At 42.0% G+C, this 19,424-nt stretch overlaps 1 protein-coding gene across 1 annotated transcript in view; it reads left to right on the top strand.

The window, feature by feature from the left end:
- The first annotated feature begins 18,579 nt into the window (after positions 1-18,579).
- Positions 18,580-19,424, top strand: part of SPSB4 (splA/ryanodine receptor domain and SOCS box containing 4) — an 82,601-nt gene continuing 81,756 nt past the window's right edge. Inside the window, exon 1 of the mRNA XM_065845136.2 lies at positions 18,580-19,090. The gene's annotated coding sequence lies outside the window, so the exon portion shown is untranslated. The remainder of the gene's footprint in view (positions 19,091-19,424) is intronic.

Raw genomic sequence — 19,424 nt, 5'->3', positions numbered from 1 at the left:
CTTAAAAAAAAGGAGAAAGTTAAAAGTCAAAGGGTAGTTCTTACCACTACAGAAATTTTAATCACATTTTATAAGTCAAGCTTTGTCTTAGAAGCACAGTAACACAGATGTCTTTGTTCTGAGAAAATTGAGTGCTCCTCCTAAAATAAATAAATATGAAGACTATTTTTGAAGTAAAAAAGAAACACAGATTTGAGATGCTGTGTTAAATCAAACAGATTTTGGATGCAAATTCCTATGCTTGTTTCAGATTTTTTTATGTCCTCCACCCGGTCTCCCCAGTGAAACCATAGTAGGGCATGTGTTTCATTAGTTTATGCGGTGGCGTGTTACCATTAACATTAGCTATCTGCTTTGCTCAGTGTAGTGAACATAGAGGTAAAGGAATGTCAAAGGATGTTGCACTGTCATGAGTGCTGTGGTAAAACATGAACGAGTTGCCCAACAAATCTCCAGCTCTTCTGCAGAGCAGACATGCTGTAACTACATGTTTATGAGTAAGGCATTCAAATATGCTCCAAGATTATATTAATCTGATTTTCTGAAAGATCTTAGAAGAATTGGAAACTTCCTAGGGCATAACATTTGAAAAGTCCATTAAACTGTAGGTCAGGCACTTTTTTTTTGTCCCCTCCCCCTCTATGAGTGGTAATGGACAAACTAAACCTTTTTGTCATATTTTTGGCAGTAATATACCTTTTTTTTAAGAAAACAAGGGAGGGGACAAATCTTTTAAAACCTGTTTTCTATATGTTTTGCTTTTCTCCAGGTATTGAGGGGATCAGTGATGGAGAGAAAAGGCATTGGTAGCAGGCAGCAGAGACTTTGGGGTTTTTCCTTGTTTTGTTTTGTTTTCATTGTGATGGGAGAGTTTTGATTTCACTCACCTCTAGAATTTGGTCTAACAAGAAGGTGTAGATACAAAGCTTATGTTTTCGTCATAGAGAGGTTGAATACTGTGTGCTGCCAGGAAAACCAAAAAGTTTTGTTTTTCTTGCTCTGAGAAATGTGTGGTGGAGCACATGGAGAAGCAGAGTGCAGTGTGTGCTGAACACTGGTGCTTAGGACTGAGCGGCAGGACAGGGCTGAGCTGCTCCAAGCGATGAACCCGCTGCCTCTCACTCTGGTACTGCCTCATACCAGTGAAATATTTGGCGTAGACTGGGATACCTGCAGACAATCCGGCCTGCTGGACCTTGAGGGTTTCACCACGATGTCAGAGAGCATTTCTTTGATCAGTAAAAACTTTTTTATCAGTAAAATGTTCAGATAAGTCTTCGAACTGAATTTGCAGGTTATGCGTTACTGCGTCATTGAAACACTTTTTGCTGTTGGAATAATCCTTGACATAGTAAAATGAAGTTCTGAACTTTTCAAAAACAAGACCGAAATTTTTTTAATGTTGAACTTGTTGTAAAGAATATGCCTCCATATACTTTATTGTTTGAAGACCTGTGCAGATGGCTGGTCCTTCCAATGCTCCTGTGCATGAAGCCAAGGGCAGATGTTGCAATTTGTTATCTTGACAGTAGGATGAGTGGAGTGTTTCAGTCTAATTTGCAGTTCTAAGAATTACTGGTGAAGTGATAAGAGTGATAAAGATCATAATCTGTGTGAAGTAACAAGGACCAGGACAGAATTGTGTCATTTTCTTGGCTGCAAATACGTGTAAGTATTGCTCTGCTAGTTCAAATGAGGTGAAACAAATCCAGAAATTCTGGAAAAGCATGTTCATAACCTAAAGTATTTACCATAGATGTCCGTTTACCACCAAGTTATGCTAGAGATCAATATATCTTTCTTGGCTGGTTTCTGTCTTTATATTTGGATATTTTTACAAGAATAAGATTAAAAAAGCTTAGCTTTATACTTATGTAGCTTGCTTTATCTTTGCTTTCTTTTTTTAAACATCAACATTTTTTGTGAACCATTATCATAATCACCTTTTGATTATCAAATTTCTGTTCTTGTTAGTAGCTAGTTAAAAAATATAAGGTGACAGCTTTGCAGCTGCTGTAGTGATACTTCAAAAATGAGAAATGCAGCCTTTTTTTTTTAACCAGGAGAGAGCACAAATCAAACCACATTCCCGATCGTGTGTAAATAATCTAAAACTGGCAGCCATTCAGACAAGAACTTCCCAAATTGTTGAGCATGGAGTACAGCCATTTGGCATCTTTTTCTCAGTTGTGCAATATCATGTAATACAGTAGCTGGATGATTTTACCATATTTTGGGAAACTATGTAAGTATTTGAAGGCTTTTGTGTAGTGACTTCAATCTTTTCAACCTCTCAGGATATAGTTCTATTTTTGAATATTCCAGTTTACTCAGTGTCTGGGAAAAGCAGTAAGAATTACTAAAGCAAAAAGCTCTCTGCATTATGTGTTTTGGTTCCTTAGTATCTGCAAAGTTGGTAGTGCAATTTGGGACATTTTCTGACTTATTTGGGGAAATGAGTGTCCTGTAGGTTGAGGGTGACATTACAGCGTATTCATGCTGTTGTACAGAGCTGCTACATTTAGACTCCTCATTGAGGTGCGGAAGATTCATATATAGCTAAAAGTAAAACATAGGTACCCCCAACAGGTGATTTATAACTATAATTGTAACTGTAATTGTTCTCTGGAAGACTCTGCTCATATCCATATAGGCAACACGCTATGGAACAGGCTGCCCAGAGAGGCTGTGGAGTGTCCTTCTCTGGAGACATTCAAAACCCACCTGGACATGTTCCTGTGCGATCTGCTCTGGTGAACCTGCTGTAGCAGGTGGGTTGGACTGGATGATCTCCAGAGGTCCCTTCCAACCCCAGCCAGTCTGTGATTGTGTCTCGCTGTGGGGATGTGAGGAGAGGACTCCTGACTGCAGTCCATAAAGTTAAATGTCTGAGGCAAACACTGTGACTGTCCCCCATGTGGCAGTGGGGATGACTGTCCATGGCACACAAATGGAGCCGCACACTAAATTCACACTGTTGCCTGTTAGGTGCTCTCTTGCACAGGCTGGTGCTCTGGAAAAGGAGGGGAGTGCTGACTGTCCTGCTTTTGGGCACACTTCAACATTGGGGGCTCTGCCCTTTCAGCCACACCTGGACAGTTACACTTCTTCAGGCTTTCAGAGCTTTGGATGATCTCATTTTACAAAGGAACATGTTCACACCTCTGAATCGCAAAGATCTGAGAGCCTGTTGATGGGGAAAGGTTGCTCCATACACGATTTTAATCTCAATTACACTCTTCAGTGTAGATTTTGTTTATTCAGTGGCTGTTGGTTGCCTCCTGTGTAGTGAGTTATGGTTAACATCTGTCTTCTGCATAGCAGAATTTTCATTAAATAATATTTGAAGAACAATACTTGTGCAAACAGATGTTCCTCATATTCATGGCAAATCTGCCACTCATTTCAAAATGTGCCTACTTATAAAACAAGTCTAGGTGTAGTTAAGAAAATAGTTTTAAAAATACCTATCCTGGCAATTCTTAATGGTTCTGTAAGCTATTACGGCATCAGTAGAGCATTTAATCCGGATGTATAGTAGTGTGTTAGATGTGCAAAAGTGCATGTTAATCTCATTAAAATAAAAAAAAAAAAAGGAAATAAAAGAACAGATCCTAATCTAAGAAGGTTTACCTGCATATTACTAAATTAATCTGTTTCAGAGTAGGTTCACTAGAACACTGAATAGTTTTTGTAGATTGATCCTTTTTGCTCTGCTGTAAGAAAATCTACATGATGAGTTACTTAAAGAATTGTAGTCAACTAATACATTGAGTATTACTTTCTTCTACAGAGAACCTAATTGTGTATTTAACCAATTTCAGGACAATTTCCTTATTTAGAGCAGAACTTTACTTTTGCAGAAGAAGTCTGGTGGGACAGACTACAAAGGAAATGGGGAGAGCTTCCTCCGGGTTGTTTTGTTAAGATGGCTTTTCCCTTACAAGACTTTATTCTCTCTGTTGGCTCGGGGTCAGCAGTGACTTTCCTGGCTGGCTGGAAGCACAGCAATAATGAGAACACACTTCTGGAAATGTCCTTGTTGTCTGTTGCCCTTGGAACTAGTCCTTTAAAAAGGTTTTGTCCTTAAGAGTCTGGAGGAGTAACATTCAGCCTTAGCTAAGTTACTTTCCGTTCGATCCATGGTGCGTAAGATGGAGACCACCTCTCTTACTCCTGATCCTTGCAGGTCCCTTGCTGGGGGGTATGTGGCCGGAGCTGCAGTGGGGCTGGCTGGGGCTGCAGCGGGGCTGCTGTGGGGCTGGCTGGGGCTGCTGTGGGGCTGGCTGGGGCTGCAGTGGGGCTGCAGTGGGGCTGGCTGGGGCTGCAGCGGGGCTGGCTGGGGCTGCAGTGGGGCTGGCGGGGGCTGGCTGGGGCTGCAGTGGGGCTGCAGTGGGGCTGGCTGGGGCTGCAGTGGGGCTGGCTGGGGCTGCAGTGGGGCTGCAGCGGGGCTGGCTGGGTCTGCAGCGGGGCTGGCAGGGGCTGCAGCGGGGCTGGCTGGGGCTGCAGTGGGGCTGCAGTGGGGCTGGCTGGGGCTGCAGCGGGGCTGGCAGGGGCTGCAGCGGGGCTGGCTGGGGCTGGCAGGGGCTGCAGTGGGGCTGGCTGGGGCTGCAGTGGGGCTGGCTGGGGCTGGCAGGGGCTGCAGCGGGGCTGGCTGGGGCTGCAGTGGGGCTGGCTGGGGCTGGCTGGGGCTGGCTGGGGCTGCAGTGGGGCTGGCTGGGGCTGCAGTGGGGCTGCAGTGGGGCTGGCTGGGGCTGCAGCGGGGCTGGCAGGGGCTGCAGCGGGGCTGGCTGGGGCTGCAGTGGGGCTGCAGTGGGGCTGGCTGGGGCTGCAGCGGGGCTGGCAGGGGCTGCAGCGGGGCTGGCTGGGGCTGGCAGGGGCTGCAGCGGGGCTGGCAGGGGCTGCAGCGGGGCTGGCTGGGGCTGCAGTGGGGCTGGCTGGGGCTGCAGTGGGGCTGGCTGGGGCTGGCAGGGGCTGCAGCGGGGCTGGCTGGGGCTGCAGTGGGGCTGGCTGACACAGGGATAGGAGAGGGCAGGTCCCCACCTGAACCACACAACTGTTCCAGCTGCTCTTCAGTACTGACCAAGTGTCATTCTACTGGAGTTTCATGTTAATTAAGGCTTCAGTACATTGTCTTGGAAATTAGTTAATCCTGTCATTGTGTTAGTGCTGCTTACTAATGCAATTAACAGTTATTAATGTCTATGCTTTTTAAGAAATGAACAATAATAGAATTTCCAAACCAGCTTGCTTTTCGCAAGCATCTTTCCTGAGCTATACTATACCTTAATGGCAAGATGGCACTACATGTAGCTCTCTGCAGTTCTACTAGGTTCAAAAAGTCTATAATTTGATTTGAAATGGCTTAAGGGGTCTTAAAAATACATTTGTGTTATAGTCAGCTTCATAACATATTTCAAGTATTTGTACCAAACATTGATTTTTTTTTTTTTAATTTTGCTTTTTAAATTTGCACTTTTTCAAAGCAACACTACTTGAAATTACAAGTTCAGTTGTCAGCAGCATCAATTATTGTTATCAATAATCTTTCTTCCTCCAGATATTAATTTTCCAAGGCCTGCATTTTGCTATGTTATAATGAAAATGAAGTTGGTGCCTTATTTGGCTAAGTGATGGTTGAGATTTTGTTATATTTATGGTTTGGCTATCTTTTTATTTCTTGTGGTTCAAATTGGTTATAATGGGTCCTACACCTAATATATATATATATATATATTTTTTTTTTTTTTTCCATCAACATTTTAAAATACATGTATCATGGTCTCAAAGTTATATAATTAAATAAAATCTATAAATAAATGGGATCTTGTATGTTAAAAATTGAATAATTTTATGTTTAGCATCTTGATTTTGATAGTCTCACAAAGACACAATATTCTACTGAGGAATCAAAAATGTTTGTTATTTTGTTGGTAAAAGTCTGTAGATTTGAATTGGGCTTTTTCTTAGCTGGAATTTTGGAGGTTGTCATTTTTTTATTCTTAGGATAATTTTTTTATGAGGAAAAATATCAGCACTTTTGTGTAGTGAACAAACTTTTTTCTGTAGTGAAAATCTGTAAATATATACAGTTGAACTAACATTTTGAAATGTTGGTTGAATTGTATTTAATTTTATCAACTGTCTGGATCCACTTTCAGGAAAAAAAACTGAGAACATTCGCAAAAGTTCCTTATTCAAAGTCAAGTGTGACTACCTAACAGTCCAGAGACAGAAATTCATTCACACGGAACCGTGTCTCAGTAGCAAGATTTCAAATGTTTCCAAAGCGATTATTTAAATAATAAAACAAACACCTGCTCCTTAAAAGCCAAAAGCAAAGAAAATCCACCCCCCTGCAAAAGCCCAAACGCACAAGCGTACTCTTTGGAAGAAAAAGACTTAGTGCCTTAGGAGTTTGCTGAAGTGAAAGATGATTCTAAGCTCACCAGCTGAACAATAGTCATGTTTTTAGCTCTCGCTTTAAATAAACATTCTCTGGTGAGGGCCTCCTTTACTGAACATGCTTTTTGTTGGTTTTAGTTGTTCTGTAGCATCCTCTTCCTTTCATCTTCTAGATTTTGAATACATTTTTGACAAAGTGTGATTTATTTTTAAAAAAGAAAAAAGTAAAAAAAGAAAAGAAAAAAGCTTTATGCATCTTGTATGGGGGACTTTTTTCTTAACCTAAGAAAATTGTAAAGGAACTTGTCAAAGTTGGTTTCTTTGTGTTGATCTAAAGAACTCGAGTTAAAAGCTTTTTGAAGTGTGTAGTAGCTGCAGCAGCAATTTATATGGCTGGGAGATCAGAGCCATATACTAAATAGCTAGCTGCATGTATATAACTTATAAAAGCCTGCTATCTTGTCTGTTAAGTAACTTTTTTTTTAATTAAAAAAAGCCTCTAATTAACCATGTGATAATATTGCGGTATGATTAATGGGAGTTTAATTTGATCTACAGTTCATTTATTTGCCAATGTGAACATAGTTTGGCAACATCCTATTTAACTCTGTCTCTGAATTGAGCTTTCTGCATCGTGCTAATATTATTACAGTCGAATGACAGAGCTGCTGACTTTCCCATGGAAGCAGCAGGCAATGCCCCAGCTCTGCTACCAGTGCCTGCCCTGGGTGGCTGCCCCACACCTGACTCACACTGTGCTCATGGGTCACTTCAGCATCCCACGGCAAAATATTAGGGGGAGAGACGTCTGTGTTCCTGAATTATTTCTGGAGGGAAGGATTAGATATCTCACCCCTACTCTTTTGTATCAGGGTTTAACAGGGAACACCGAAGTTTAAAACTAGCCACCCCACGAGGTACTTGCAGTGAGGATGAGGAGACTGGTTTCCTCCCTTGTTTGCTTTCCCTGGGCTAGTGGATTGGAGAAGCTGCACTGACTTGCCCAAGCCCGCTGGAAGTTCATGTCTCATCAGAAACAAGTGTCCAGTTGTGGCTGCTCCTGAATCCCCAGATGTTCCATGGAGCTTGTGCTCAGCCAGTACCAAAATTTTTGAATATGTGCTGCTAGGACAATCTCTCAAACTGTCTCTGATGTCTGATGTTATGCTACAGAACATGATTATTTCAACATGAGCTGATTTTGTGATAAAGTTCCTATGTAGTAGACCTCTGAGCATCACCTGGAATTCAGAAGTCACAGAAATTCTAGAATCTTGTGTTTGGGATTGGACTGATTACTACAGGGTAGGAGAGGGGTAAAAAATTCATTTGAAGCCTTGTTGCAGAGGGTCTAATACTAAACTTTAGTTTCCTAACCCATGATTGAAATAGTCATCTTTAATGCTCTCTCCTCATGAAAAATCTATGGCAAAAGTAGTTATGCATATGATCTCCAGTAACATACAGTATATATAATTTTGATTTGGCTCATGCTGATGGTTCTCTGTCTGTCTTCTGTGTGAAAACAAGGAGAGGTGACAAGATGACAATCTTTCCTTCCCTGTTTCTGAACAGAGAAGATCATTTTTCCATATGTGTTTCATCCTAAATGTTTTAGGACCCACATCTCCTCTCATCAAATGTTCAGTCCTGGTTTTTTTTGTACATCTGAAATAGATTGTGTCTTCTGTTTTATAAGGAATGCAACTGACTCTATGGAAGAGGTAAGAAAATGTTCTTCTGGCAAAATTGTCCTACAAATTGAGCTTAAAACAGGACAGTGCGGTTTTATATGCCTGTATATAGATATATATGTTTAGGCATCATCAGTGATGTATACATATGCTGTGAAAGGTCTGCTGTTTTGTTCTGCAAGTGTAGGACATGGTGGGTAGCAATGTGGGAGCTGAAAGGGGGTGTGGGATGCTGGCGGGACAGGGCAGAGCCAGGAATGTCAGCATCCCTCAGTGGCACTGAACTGTAACTTGCTCTGTTTAGATTGAAACTCAGCAAATGAATGGGAACATATTAGTGGTGTTGGTGATTTTATTTTTTCCCTACATGGTATTTCTTAGGCTTCTAATAAAACAGAAAGGGAGCTGTAAGTAGTATCAATTATCCCCAAATGTTGCAGAGGGAGTGGATTTTGTTTTTTTGGAAGGTGATTGTGATGAGTTTTAGCATTCTGCATGTCTTCAAGACCAGTTATTGTTCTCGCAATTGCTTGCTTGAATATGCTATTATTGTCAGTTAACTTTCTGAACTTGGACAATGAACAACACAAAATTGCTGTTACAATTTCTTTTTCTTTCTTGGCCAAATTGTTCTTCTGTCATATGACAGAATTGGAAGGAAGCTTCTGTTCATACATATCCATTTTTCTTGACAGAACTATCTGCAAATGTAGATATTAAACGTTGCATCTTATGATGTATATATAGAATACAGAAGATATTTTATATTTTGGAGTATATCCTGAGGATATAGTTTATTAACAGAGTTAATCAATGACTAATTAATTTCCATTAAAGATATATTTTGATGGATTTCTGATTTAAAAAAAAAAAGTGGCTTTTTCCGAAAAAGTGAAAAACAGCTGAAGTGCATGCAGTTCAGCACTCTGAAATACATAATACCGTGCAATTATAATTTTACATATAACAATAACTCCTTCAAAGGAAGGGAGTTCTGGGCATATGTAATTTGACATACTGGCTGCGCATCCTGCTGTCACCGAGCGAGGTGGGTGACAACACTTTTTCCAAACAAGCAGTTCTCCTGTCAAAGTGTTTGGGTCAGAGCATCCAAGAAGAAATCAATCGGAGGTGAACAGCCTGGAGGTAGGAATGTGGTGTTGCAGACCATGTGTTGATCCAATTAACTGGGAAGAAAAAAAATAAAAGAAAAAAATTGGAGTTTATGAAATCCTTGTTTAACTTCCAGCAGAGAAAAATGTTTTTTCCCCTCTGGCTTGCCAGTTTCCATTAAATGTCCTTACCTCCCAGTGAATTCAGGGGAGCCTGGGCTGGTAGCTGGCTTGTAGGATGGTGTTTGTAGCATGTTGGTGTTTGTCTCAAGCTAAACGCAGGCTAGAATTTGAGCAGCAGACTCCACCTTAGAGATGAAATCCACAGTAGTGTTAACTTCCATGAAAAATAGGTTGACAGGATGGAAATCCTGCCTAGCTCTCGGCTACATCGGTTTGACCAGTACCGTTTGGTTTATGACTTCATGTAGAACTCCAAAGGTGGAAAATCCAAAAAAGCACATCTCCAGCTGCACACACACTTTCATTTTCACTTTTGATGGCTGGAGCTCTGATAAATACAACAAAGAAATCCTGCTTCTCAAGGTTTAGAGGCTTTTAGATCAAAATTGCAGGTAACAAAGGCTGTGTGTTACTCCTGAATGTCTTTTCCTTCTTTCCCTAAATAAATTAACATAGTCTTGTCTGATTTAATTTAATTTTTACACCTTTAAACTTGCATTGTGTTTTCTCTGTGCTGATATGGCAATGAAATGTTTCTATATTTTCTCATCTTGATCTCATTCAAAATTCACATGCTTCCTGAATATTAGCTGTCCTTGCTTTACTCCTCATCCTTATTCTTCTGTGATCTGCAATACTTGTCAGAGCAGCTGCTACTATGACACTACCTTTTCCCCATCTGGAAGGCAGATGGGCTAATCCACAAAGAGCCACTATTTGTTCATGGATCAATTTTCAGAGAGTCTAAAGTGAACAAATGACAATCTTCCCAAAGATGCTGAACATGTCCATGCCTGGGCAATGTTCCACAAAACAAGCAGAGTCTTTCAGGACTTTTATGTGTTCCTCTGTGTATAGAAATAGGAAGAAAGACAGACCATGGTAATTATTTTTAAATTATAAGATTATTTTGAGCACCCCCTTATGCAAGTGTCTCTGCATTTTCTTTTTAATTCTTTCTATTTTTAAAGAGAGAAGATATTACAAAAGGAAAAGGGAAGGACTTATTCTCTTCTCCCAGATAACAGCAACTGCAATAGTTAAAGTATTTTACAAATTCAGCAAGGATTGTGTTATATCAAAAAACTAATACTCCTTTGACCTATGATCTCTTAAACTTTTTTAGTTTTCCTACTGGCATCTTGCTCTTTATTTAAATATTTGGGCTTTGTTGCCTGGAGAGTCACTTCATCCTTGCTGTTTAAATATGATGTCAAACTATTTATCTTCTGGTTTTGGAAATTTTGAAAAAGTACAAGATGGGCTAGAAGTACATTTAGTCTTCCAGAGTTTAGTTAGCAGGGGGATGTGTGCCATAGTATATCTGACAGCACACAAACTGTGGATACATTACCATTAGAAAAAAGCTCTGTTTGGGGGCAACTTGCTACTTTATGAATCCTATTTTAAAATCAATCATAACAGATTGAAAAATAAGTGAAAAATGATTTTCAGGTGTATTTTTTGGGGATGAGTTAAATAACGAGATTTGTTTTCTTTGTCTCCTCAGACTTTGAGTTTCTATTCTCAAAGACAGTCAGTGGGACACGTTCTGCCTAACAAACAATTATGCGAGACCAGTATCTGTATTGTTTTCCTTCCTAGAGGTTGTATCTCCCTTGTGAGCCCTGTGCATTGTCCCAGGTAGGGCAGGTCATACTGCAGAGAAAATATTATCGGAGATCCTGCATATGCTCTAAGTTGCTGGAAAGTGGCCCTGTGGGTGTCAGAGTCCCATAAAGAAAATGATACATTTTCACTTCACAACATAGGTTGTCACAAGAGTTGTAACACATCTTAATTGAGGGCTGGAACTGTTTTCTCTTAGAAGCTGGCCCACGCGTATTGTGTGCTTTTCACCTTTGTTCACCATCTGTCCGTGCTGGAGCTGACGGCTGCCATCCGAGGGCTGCCTCCCTGATGCTTAATTCTCTGATTAGGTGCTTATGGCACCCTCAAAAAAAGCCCCAGAAAACCAAAGACAATCGTGTGTCTTTGTACGGCACACACTTCCATAGCCCCATGGCGCTTTTGTGCATGCACCCTTAGGAACAGCCCTTTGTGTGTCCAGACCCCAGATGGTTGCCTGCAGTCACAGCCTTTAGTAGAAGAATCATATTCAGATTGTCTAATGGATAATAAACTGTACTGACTTGGCTTTTGATGTGAATGGATGTTTTCAAGTTGAAGAAACAAAAGATCTCTCGGGGAAAATTGCCGGAGATACGTATCATTGTAAATCTTGAAGAGCTGGGGCAAGCTGAATAAATTACAGCTACTTGTTGGGTTTGCTGAGGAAACAAGCGCTGCAGAAGCTGAACATTAATATCCAGAAAATATGGTAGAATTAGTAGAATATCTCTTCAATCCCGTTGCCTGGATTATTGCAGCTAAGCAACTAACACAGATTTTTTTTTTTGGTATGTTCTGGATTCACACAGGCCATATTTGATACCTGGCATATTTAGCAGTCTAATTTTACCAAAACAAAATGTTTTCAAGAAGACTTTACAGTTGCTAGAATATTCCCAGAAATTTGCAATGACAGTAACAGAAGACCTTTGAGGCTCTGTCCCCTCCTCTCTGACCTTCAAATCTGGGAACAGAAAAATGTGACGCATCCTGAGAGTTTCAGATGGAGTTGCCTGGAGTTTCAGATGTTGATAATCAGTCTGAGCAAAAGAAGAGTCCACACAGGTATTAATCAGGCTTAAGTGGGATCTTTGAGTAAGTATTCTAGGGCTGGGAAAACAAAGTTGTGGGTTGGTTTTTTTTTTATTATTATTATTTTTTTTAATGTGATGAAAAATGTATTAATGTAAATTGGTTTTTAGCTCTTAGAGGCACGTTGCTAAAATGTGTTTTTCTAGAAATTAGGGTTTTTTTCAGTCTTTTAAAAAGTAGTAATTAGCACTGGATTTTTTTTTTTTTTCCAAACATAGGAGGTAAGACAATGAAACAGTAAAACTCTTAGATATATCTAATATTCCTGGAATATTATATATATATATATATACACACACATATATATATACACACATATAGACACATACATATATATGTATGTATATATATGTGTATATATATATGTATATGTATATACACATATATATTTATAAAATAAGGTGAATGTCTGGAATATGCTGGGTAACAGCAGTGGTATATTTTTATAGGAAGGATGTGAATAAATCTGTCTTTGACACAGTTTCCTCAGGTTTTGGAAAATGCAGGATTTTTCTTCCAGAAGCAAGGCAGAATACAGGGTAAATTCTGCCTTTTTGAAGAGAAGGATCTTTTTTGGACCTACTTCATTTTTCTGATAGTTATATTTTGAAAACTCATGGAAATTATCCACTAAGTAGTTTAGGAAAACAGTTTGGAAACAAAAACCAGTCTGTTTCAGTTAAAAAATTTCTGGGCACTGTGTATGAGAGATACTTTATTGCTTATATGCCTAGAAATACGTTGTGGGGAAATGTGTGTGACAGGTCTACCCACATTAGTTCCTCACAACAGGTTTTGGAAGAACAGCTAATGTGCTCTGGTTTTGCTTGCTCAAGTTGCCCGTGATCCAAAGTATGCGTCTTGTGGCTTTCCTCAAGTAATTATTTTGGCATGTTGTATTCACATTAAAAGAAAAAGATAGGAGAGAAAGATCGTCGTAGTCACTTCTTGCTGACAATAAAGTAAAAGCTTTTCCCATGGGGGGCTGTGCAGACCTTTTATCTCACTTGACTGGCTCAATGGACAACTATCAATATTATCAGAAGCATCAAGAATATCTAATCTGAGCTTCCTTCACGTGTGTAGTAGCTGATGCAACAGAATGAATACACGGTGACCTAATGATCCTGGGGGTTGGATCAGTCTTGATTCAGTCTAAGTCAAGCTAGGATGATGTTGATGCAATGAGGAGACTCAAGTGAGCTAATGAGGACCCACTTACACCCCAAACTCATCAGTGTCACTGTCCTTTTGCAAAACAAGCACATGATGCACTGCAGACTGGTACAGACTGGGTTTGGGGTGTTCCTCTTAGCGCTGTCCTCCAGACTCTATATCCGTCCCTTCCTACTGAAAATTTTGTGTTCTGTTTCCTTCCCAAAATGGACCTTCCTATAGTTGCATTTGATTGCTATAATATACTCTTGGAAGTGCTATATAGTGATATCACTTGAAAATTAAAGTTAATGCAAAATATGATCATGTGCATTATTTGATTTTCAAGAGAAGACCACAATGCCAGAGTCTTGTGATGTGAACTAGCTGCCAGTCAGGTTCTGATGAGGTTTGTGCATTGTAATGACTTAAAAGGGTCTAATGATGTTTTGAAGCAAGTTCTAAGAAAACCCCTCTTTGTGCTGGGCTGCAGCAGCCAGGGGAGGTACGGGCTTGCTGGGCTTCCTAAACATTAACTACATCCTCAGAGATCGCTCTCAGACAGAGGTTTCTGTGTTGGAATTTAACCACTGGAATTTGCCCTTCAGGTTGTGCTGAACCCAAAATAAGGAAGTAGAATGAATTTCGGATTGGTTTCAGTACTGTAATAACTATTGCCATTGTTTATAAACTGATTCTGTTGCATCCTCTGACATGTCCCTACCTTGTTTACTGCTGGCACAGGCCAAGTAGTCATTACAATGTTCAAGAAAAAAATCCCTTCCCTAGAAACCATGGGCTGTCTTGTTTCTGTGTTGGTGGAAACTTCTGTCTGTCTATGTCCAGCTAAATTTTGCATGAGTGAAAGACTTGACTACCACAGAGCAGTCAGTTACTTCAGACAGTCCTTGAGACGGTGAGGCCTGATGAAGATAATACCCGAGCAAAACAAAAGGGGACTTGAGCTGCATTTTTCTAACCTGAGAGTTTTGTGTGTGTATAGTCTGAGTATCTTTTTTTCCTTATCGGATGTGTTTGGGGAAGAGACTTGGCTATGATGTAGGATAGGAAGTATATAGTAAGCTTTGGAAATACATCTGAGAGTGTGGGTAGCTCTGCTTTTTGGACAGACTTTTGACATTTTAAATAAGCTACTCTTGCAATGTTAAGTATTTCTCAATGCCATCCTTATTTCTCAAATGGGGCATGCAGAATTTTATCCTCTGTTTAGAATCTTTGAACTAATTAAACGTTTTGCAAGTGACTATTTCCTAATCTCTGTGGACTTTTCTCGTTGTGCTTGTAGGGGGATACACTCTAAGAAGGTAAATTCTAACTTCTGCCCAATGGCCTATGGGAGCAGATCTCAGTCTCAGCAGCAATTTGTCAATTCATTAAAAGATACACATATCCTAGCTTCCTGCTTAATAGTTTTGGTAGACTCCAAGTAGCAGTGGTGGAGTCTGACTTCACTGTTACAAGTCCATGGCCAGGTCAGAATGAGAACCCCCATGTCAAGTAGCTCTACCATGAGACAGAGCTTTGCGTGGTCAGAGGGAGGTGTATGCTTCTGTGTTTCTCTGGATCCTTTGATACAGACGTCCCGCACGCATGATAGCAGAGCTTTGAGAGTGGACAACTCTTAAGATTTAAACATCTTTTGTGGGTGTTTTGTGAATTCTAGACAGCTACGGCTAACATCATGTCCTTTTGTGTGAATATCTAAAATGCATGAAAACAAGTTTTTGTCAGAATTCTCAACTTTGGTTCCTCTGTAAGAATGATGATCATAGTAGTATTGCTATACCTAAGAGGGCTGTTAGAAATAATGTGGGTTACTTAAGCACCTTAAATGGAAAATATGATGCAATGAAACATAGTTCTTTACAGTCTATACATCTCAATTGTGTATTTGTGCTGTCTTGAGGACTTCAAGGTGGGCTTTGTCCTCACTGTCCATTCTGCTGATAACCTTTTGTTTGCAGCCTCTCTCAACTCTCTCCTCTGCTCTTATCTGGATCTTGCCCAAAACTCAGACCTGCACTCAGACTTGCATCCAAACAGGAAGAATTCCAGGGATGTAGAACCACAGGATGTGGAAGTGGTACCTCAATAGTGTCACATTGCGAGCTCCTTTGGCCTGTGCTATGAGGTGGCTCTGCATGGAAAGCCAGGTGGCCTGGACTATCACAGAGCAGCTCAGCCTGGTACTGAAAATTAGATGTTGACACCCTGAATATAGCAGTACCCGGAAACCAAGAGGATAAAATAATAGTAATTTATTTGTTATTTAGATGAATTGTAGGGTCAAGGCTCAGTACCTATTGCGTGTGTGTAGGAAATATTTCCTAATTACTTTTAAGCAGAGTTGAGGGTGGATGAATGTTCACCATGAGGTAAACGTGCAACTTACTTTGAAAGTGAATGTGTAAGGGCAGAAAAAAATTGGGCCTTTAATTCTTCTCTGTTTGTCAAGCTCAGATGTCAAGATACAACTTCGAACTGTGATTCTCATGTGTGATACAAGTAGAGAGCAGATTATTGCCCTCTCTTCATCTAATTCAACTTCCCTTTCCTCATATTTTTTTCTTAACTGTGCTTACTCTTTCATGGGCAGCAGTGAGCAGCTTTCACCCTCAACTGTTGAACCAGCAATTCCAAGCAGACAGGAAAGGCAAAAGATTTCTCACCTGCTCCTCAGCACCTAGCAGTGGCGTTTCACAATCACATAGAGAAATGCACGTTAAGAGTTTCTTCCTGACTGTGAGTTTTCTTTCATGAGGTAAATCAAACCAGTGGAAGACTTGGGGAATCTGAGTAATGCACAATGCTTTATGGGTTCTGCACAGCCTGGGTTCTGCCCTTTGTGGTGAGCAGCTCCAGGAACTGTACCAAATGGTTGGTTTTGTTGCTTTGGTGTCACAGAGTTTATCCTGAAAGGCTCTTAATGTTATGCAAACATCTACTTCTTCCTCACCTCCCTAGCTATTGTATGAGATCAGCTCAGGAGAGCCAGCTGTATCTATACCATGCTCAAAGTCTATTTCAATATCATGTTAATATTTTAAAATGTGATTGTTTCCTATTCTTTTAGTGAGTCCTGTGGAGAGGTGCATATACATCCTCATCTATGTACAAAGAGCATGTTCTAGACCTCATTAATCAAAATGACACTTTCTACACCCTCAAGTGTTTTCACATTTGCACATGAAGTGTGTTCCCAAAACTCTGTACTGACTGACTGATCTCTGCATTGTTCAATTTTCAGACCTATGTGTCTAAAGCTGGCTGAAAAGATACAAAAGTTGACTTCTAATGCAATTTCTTTAATCTTCATTTGCAGAATTAGTATTACAAACCATGTAGAAAGTCTTTCCAGGCTCTCTTTTTGCATCAAGCTTGGCACACGCGGGAAGGACCACATCCCATCTTACACTGGAAAACACAGTGCTTACTGCCAAAAAAAAGCGTTAGGCGACATTGCTGCTTTTGGAAAGTGTGTCAGAGAAATGTGTCTGTTAAAAACTGAGGAAAAGAAAGGAAAACATTCTTCAAGGCACAGGCTTGCCCTGCTTACTCTGTTTAAACATTGTGTGTTCTAGGGCTCCTCTCCCAAAGGAGTGCCATGGAACAGATCTTAGCTGGTGCTCACATCCAAGAGGAGGATTTAAATTCAGTAATGTGTCTGCTAGTAAAAAACACAGTCAACTACTCATTTCAAGACTTCCACGTGTGTATATACAAACCAGATAAAGAGTGCCTGAGGGAATGGGAAGCAGTAGAAAGCCTTTTCTAGGCTCAAAGAACTGTGGAGCATATAGAAAACTCCCATTCATCCTCTGTTTTCTATTTACTGTACTTCTACCAGTTATCTGAAAGGCTGGGGAGACGTGTGTGTGTGTGTGTGTGTGTGTGTGTGTGTGTGTGTGTGCGTGTGTGCGTGTGTGCGTGTGTGTGCAGGGCCTGGAGAAGAGCTTAAGTTTAGTGTGCTTTTCTGAAATATTTTGGTAGGGTTCTGGAGTGCCTGAGCTCTGGAGGCACCTCTGGGTCCCCACAGCAGAGGTGCTGCCTGTATCTGGCACTTTTTCTGCCCACATGGCATGTGTGAAACACACGGCCAGTTTTACTGCAGCTTGTACTAAGGATTTCTCGACTGAAGACTCTCAAAAGAATTTGCAGAATTTCCTCTCCATTTTTTTTAATGGTCTAAGCACGGGTATTTCTCTTGTCTGGCTCAGTTCTTTGCTAAAAGCCTGTCTGAGGATTTTAGTAAAAGATGTAAAAATAATGTAGAAATAAATATCACCATAAAAGAGTAGGGGGAAAAAATCTTGCCCTCCCCATCTCCAGAAGTACAAAGGATTTGTAGGAAATTTGAGGAAATGTACTTCCTAATGTAAGTTCTTCACCTTTGCAAGTTTTTACGGTTTTATCCTGCAAGAGATAAGTCACATTTATGGACTGCTCTAAACTCTCTGAGAGGTTAATCTAGTTTTGGGGTGGGAAGTGCATAGACAGCATCTGATGTTTTTTGGCTTGAGCTCTGACCCACGTGCTGTGGATGTGAGAGAGAAAATGCAACATCTGTGTAAAACTATGCTGGTGTTCCAGGTGCTGGGGGACTTCGAGCCAGAGATTAAGACTAGAAAACACTGATTTTCAGGTCGTTTACTGATATTAACGAGTAGTGACGGAAGGGCTTGCCTTTTGACTGTTTTGTAACCTGTGCCTGTAACTCGCCATGTCTGTAGCTTTGTAGAAGTGTTGGAGTTTACCTAGAAGTGTGTGTTCGGTTTTGGCATCCAAAAGTTTAATGAGAGCTTCACTTGCAGGTATATGGCTTAGAGAGTCCAAATAATGAAGAACAGAAAAAAACCAGCACCTCCCCCAAGATGGTAATTTGTTTAAATAGTGTTTACAGTAATCCCACGTGCAAACTCTGCCCCGTCCCCAGCTCCGGCTTCCCCTCGCAGCCCACGAGGTGCGGGCAGGAATCACGGGCTGGGTTCGCCCTTGTCCTGTTGCTCCTACCCCGGCGCGGTGCTTCCCAGCGCCGCTCGCTCTCTCCGGCAGGGGTAGCGGCACGGGCAGGGGCGGCGGCGGCAGCAGCGGGGTCACGGCGCATCTTGCCGGAAAAGTTTGCAGGTGCGCGTGGGCAGCGGGGACGCGTGGGCAGCGGGGACCCCCGGGCGCGCGCTGCCCGTCTCGGCGGGCGGGGGCTCGTGCGCGGCGCTGCGCGCGCGCGGGGCGGGGGGAAGGGGCGTCGCCATCTGCTGCGAATTGCCGGTCATTGGATTAGTGCCCCCGGGGATGAGATCAGCGGGATCGGCTTTCGCAGGGGGCTCGGCGCTCGCCGCGCTCCCCAGCTGCGCCGGCTCTCGCATGAGGCGGCGGCGGGCGGCCCCGGGGAGGCAGCGCGCACAAAGCCCGGGAGCCGCCACAGGCCGCCTCCCGCCTCGCCGCCGCCCCCGGCACCGGGCACCGGGCGGGGCTCCCGGGCGGCCCGGCCCAGCCGAGCGGAGCCCAGCCGAGCGGGGCTGCGCCGCCCCGAGCCCCGGAGCCCTCCGCAGCGCCCCGGGCGCGGCGCCTCCCGGCTCCCTCCGCCTCCCCGGGGCCGCGACTCGCCCTGGCGCGGCGGCGGTTGCTGGCAGGCAGTTGGGATCGGTCTTCTCCCGGAGAGAGCACCGTGCAGGGGGCACTCCTGCGAGTCACAGCGGCTGGGGCTTGAGTTTGTTTACTTGCGACGGGCGTCTCTTCCCCGGGATTCTTTCTCTGCTCACATAACGGATCGATAGAGGTGCTCGGAGGGGGTTTATGGTAAGTTTGCGATGGGTGGGCTCTTCTGTTCGTGGGAATTCTGTGTTTTGTTGCATTGTGTAGAAACGAGATTTTTTTTTTTTTTTTTTTTTTTTTTTAAACAGTGCTGTTTTTCAAGCTGGTGTTTAAAGAAATACTCTTCTGAAACGCTTTCTGATTTACACTGAAATATTTTACAATAGAAAATAGTTTCTCGAGCTATAAAAGAGAATTATTTCTACGTGTTAGGCAGCTAAAGATTTACGTTTTTTATAAACTGAGTTTGTTTGACTTTGCGCTGAAGAAAGCAAAACCTCTTGCCTGATGATTGCCACAAGCCAATATTTTACCGTGG

Source organism: Patagioenas fasciata, chromosome 9, assembly GCF_037038585.1.
Source record: "Patagioenas fasciata isolate bPatFas1 chromosome 9, bPatFas1.hap1, whole genome shotgun sequence".
Lineage (NCBI taxonomy): Eukaryota > Metazoa > Chordata > Aves > Columbiformes > Columbidae > Patagioenas > Patagioenas fasciata.
The sequence above is the reverse complement of the archived record's forward strand: the minus strand, read 5'-3'. Positions and strand labels throughout refer to the sequence as shown.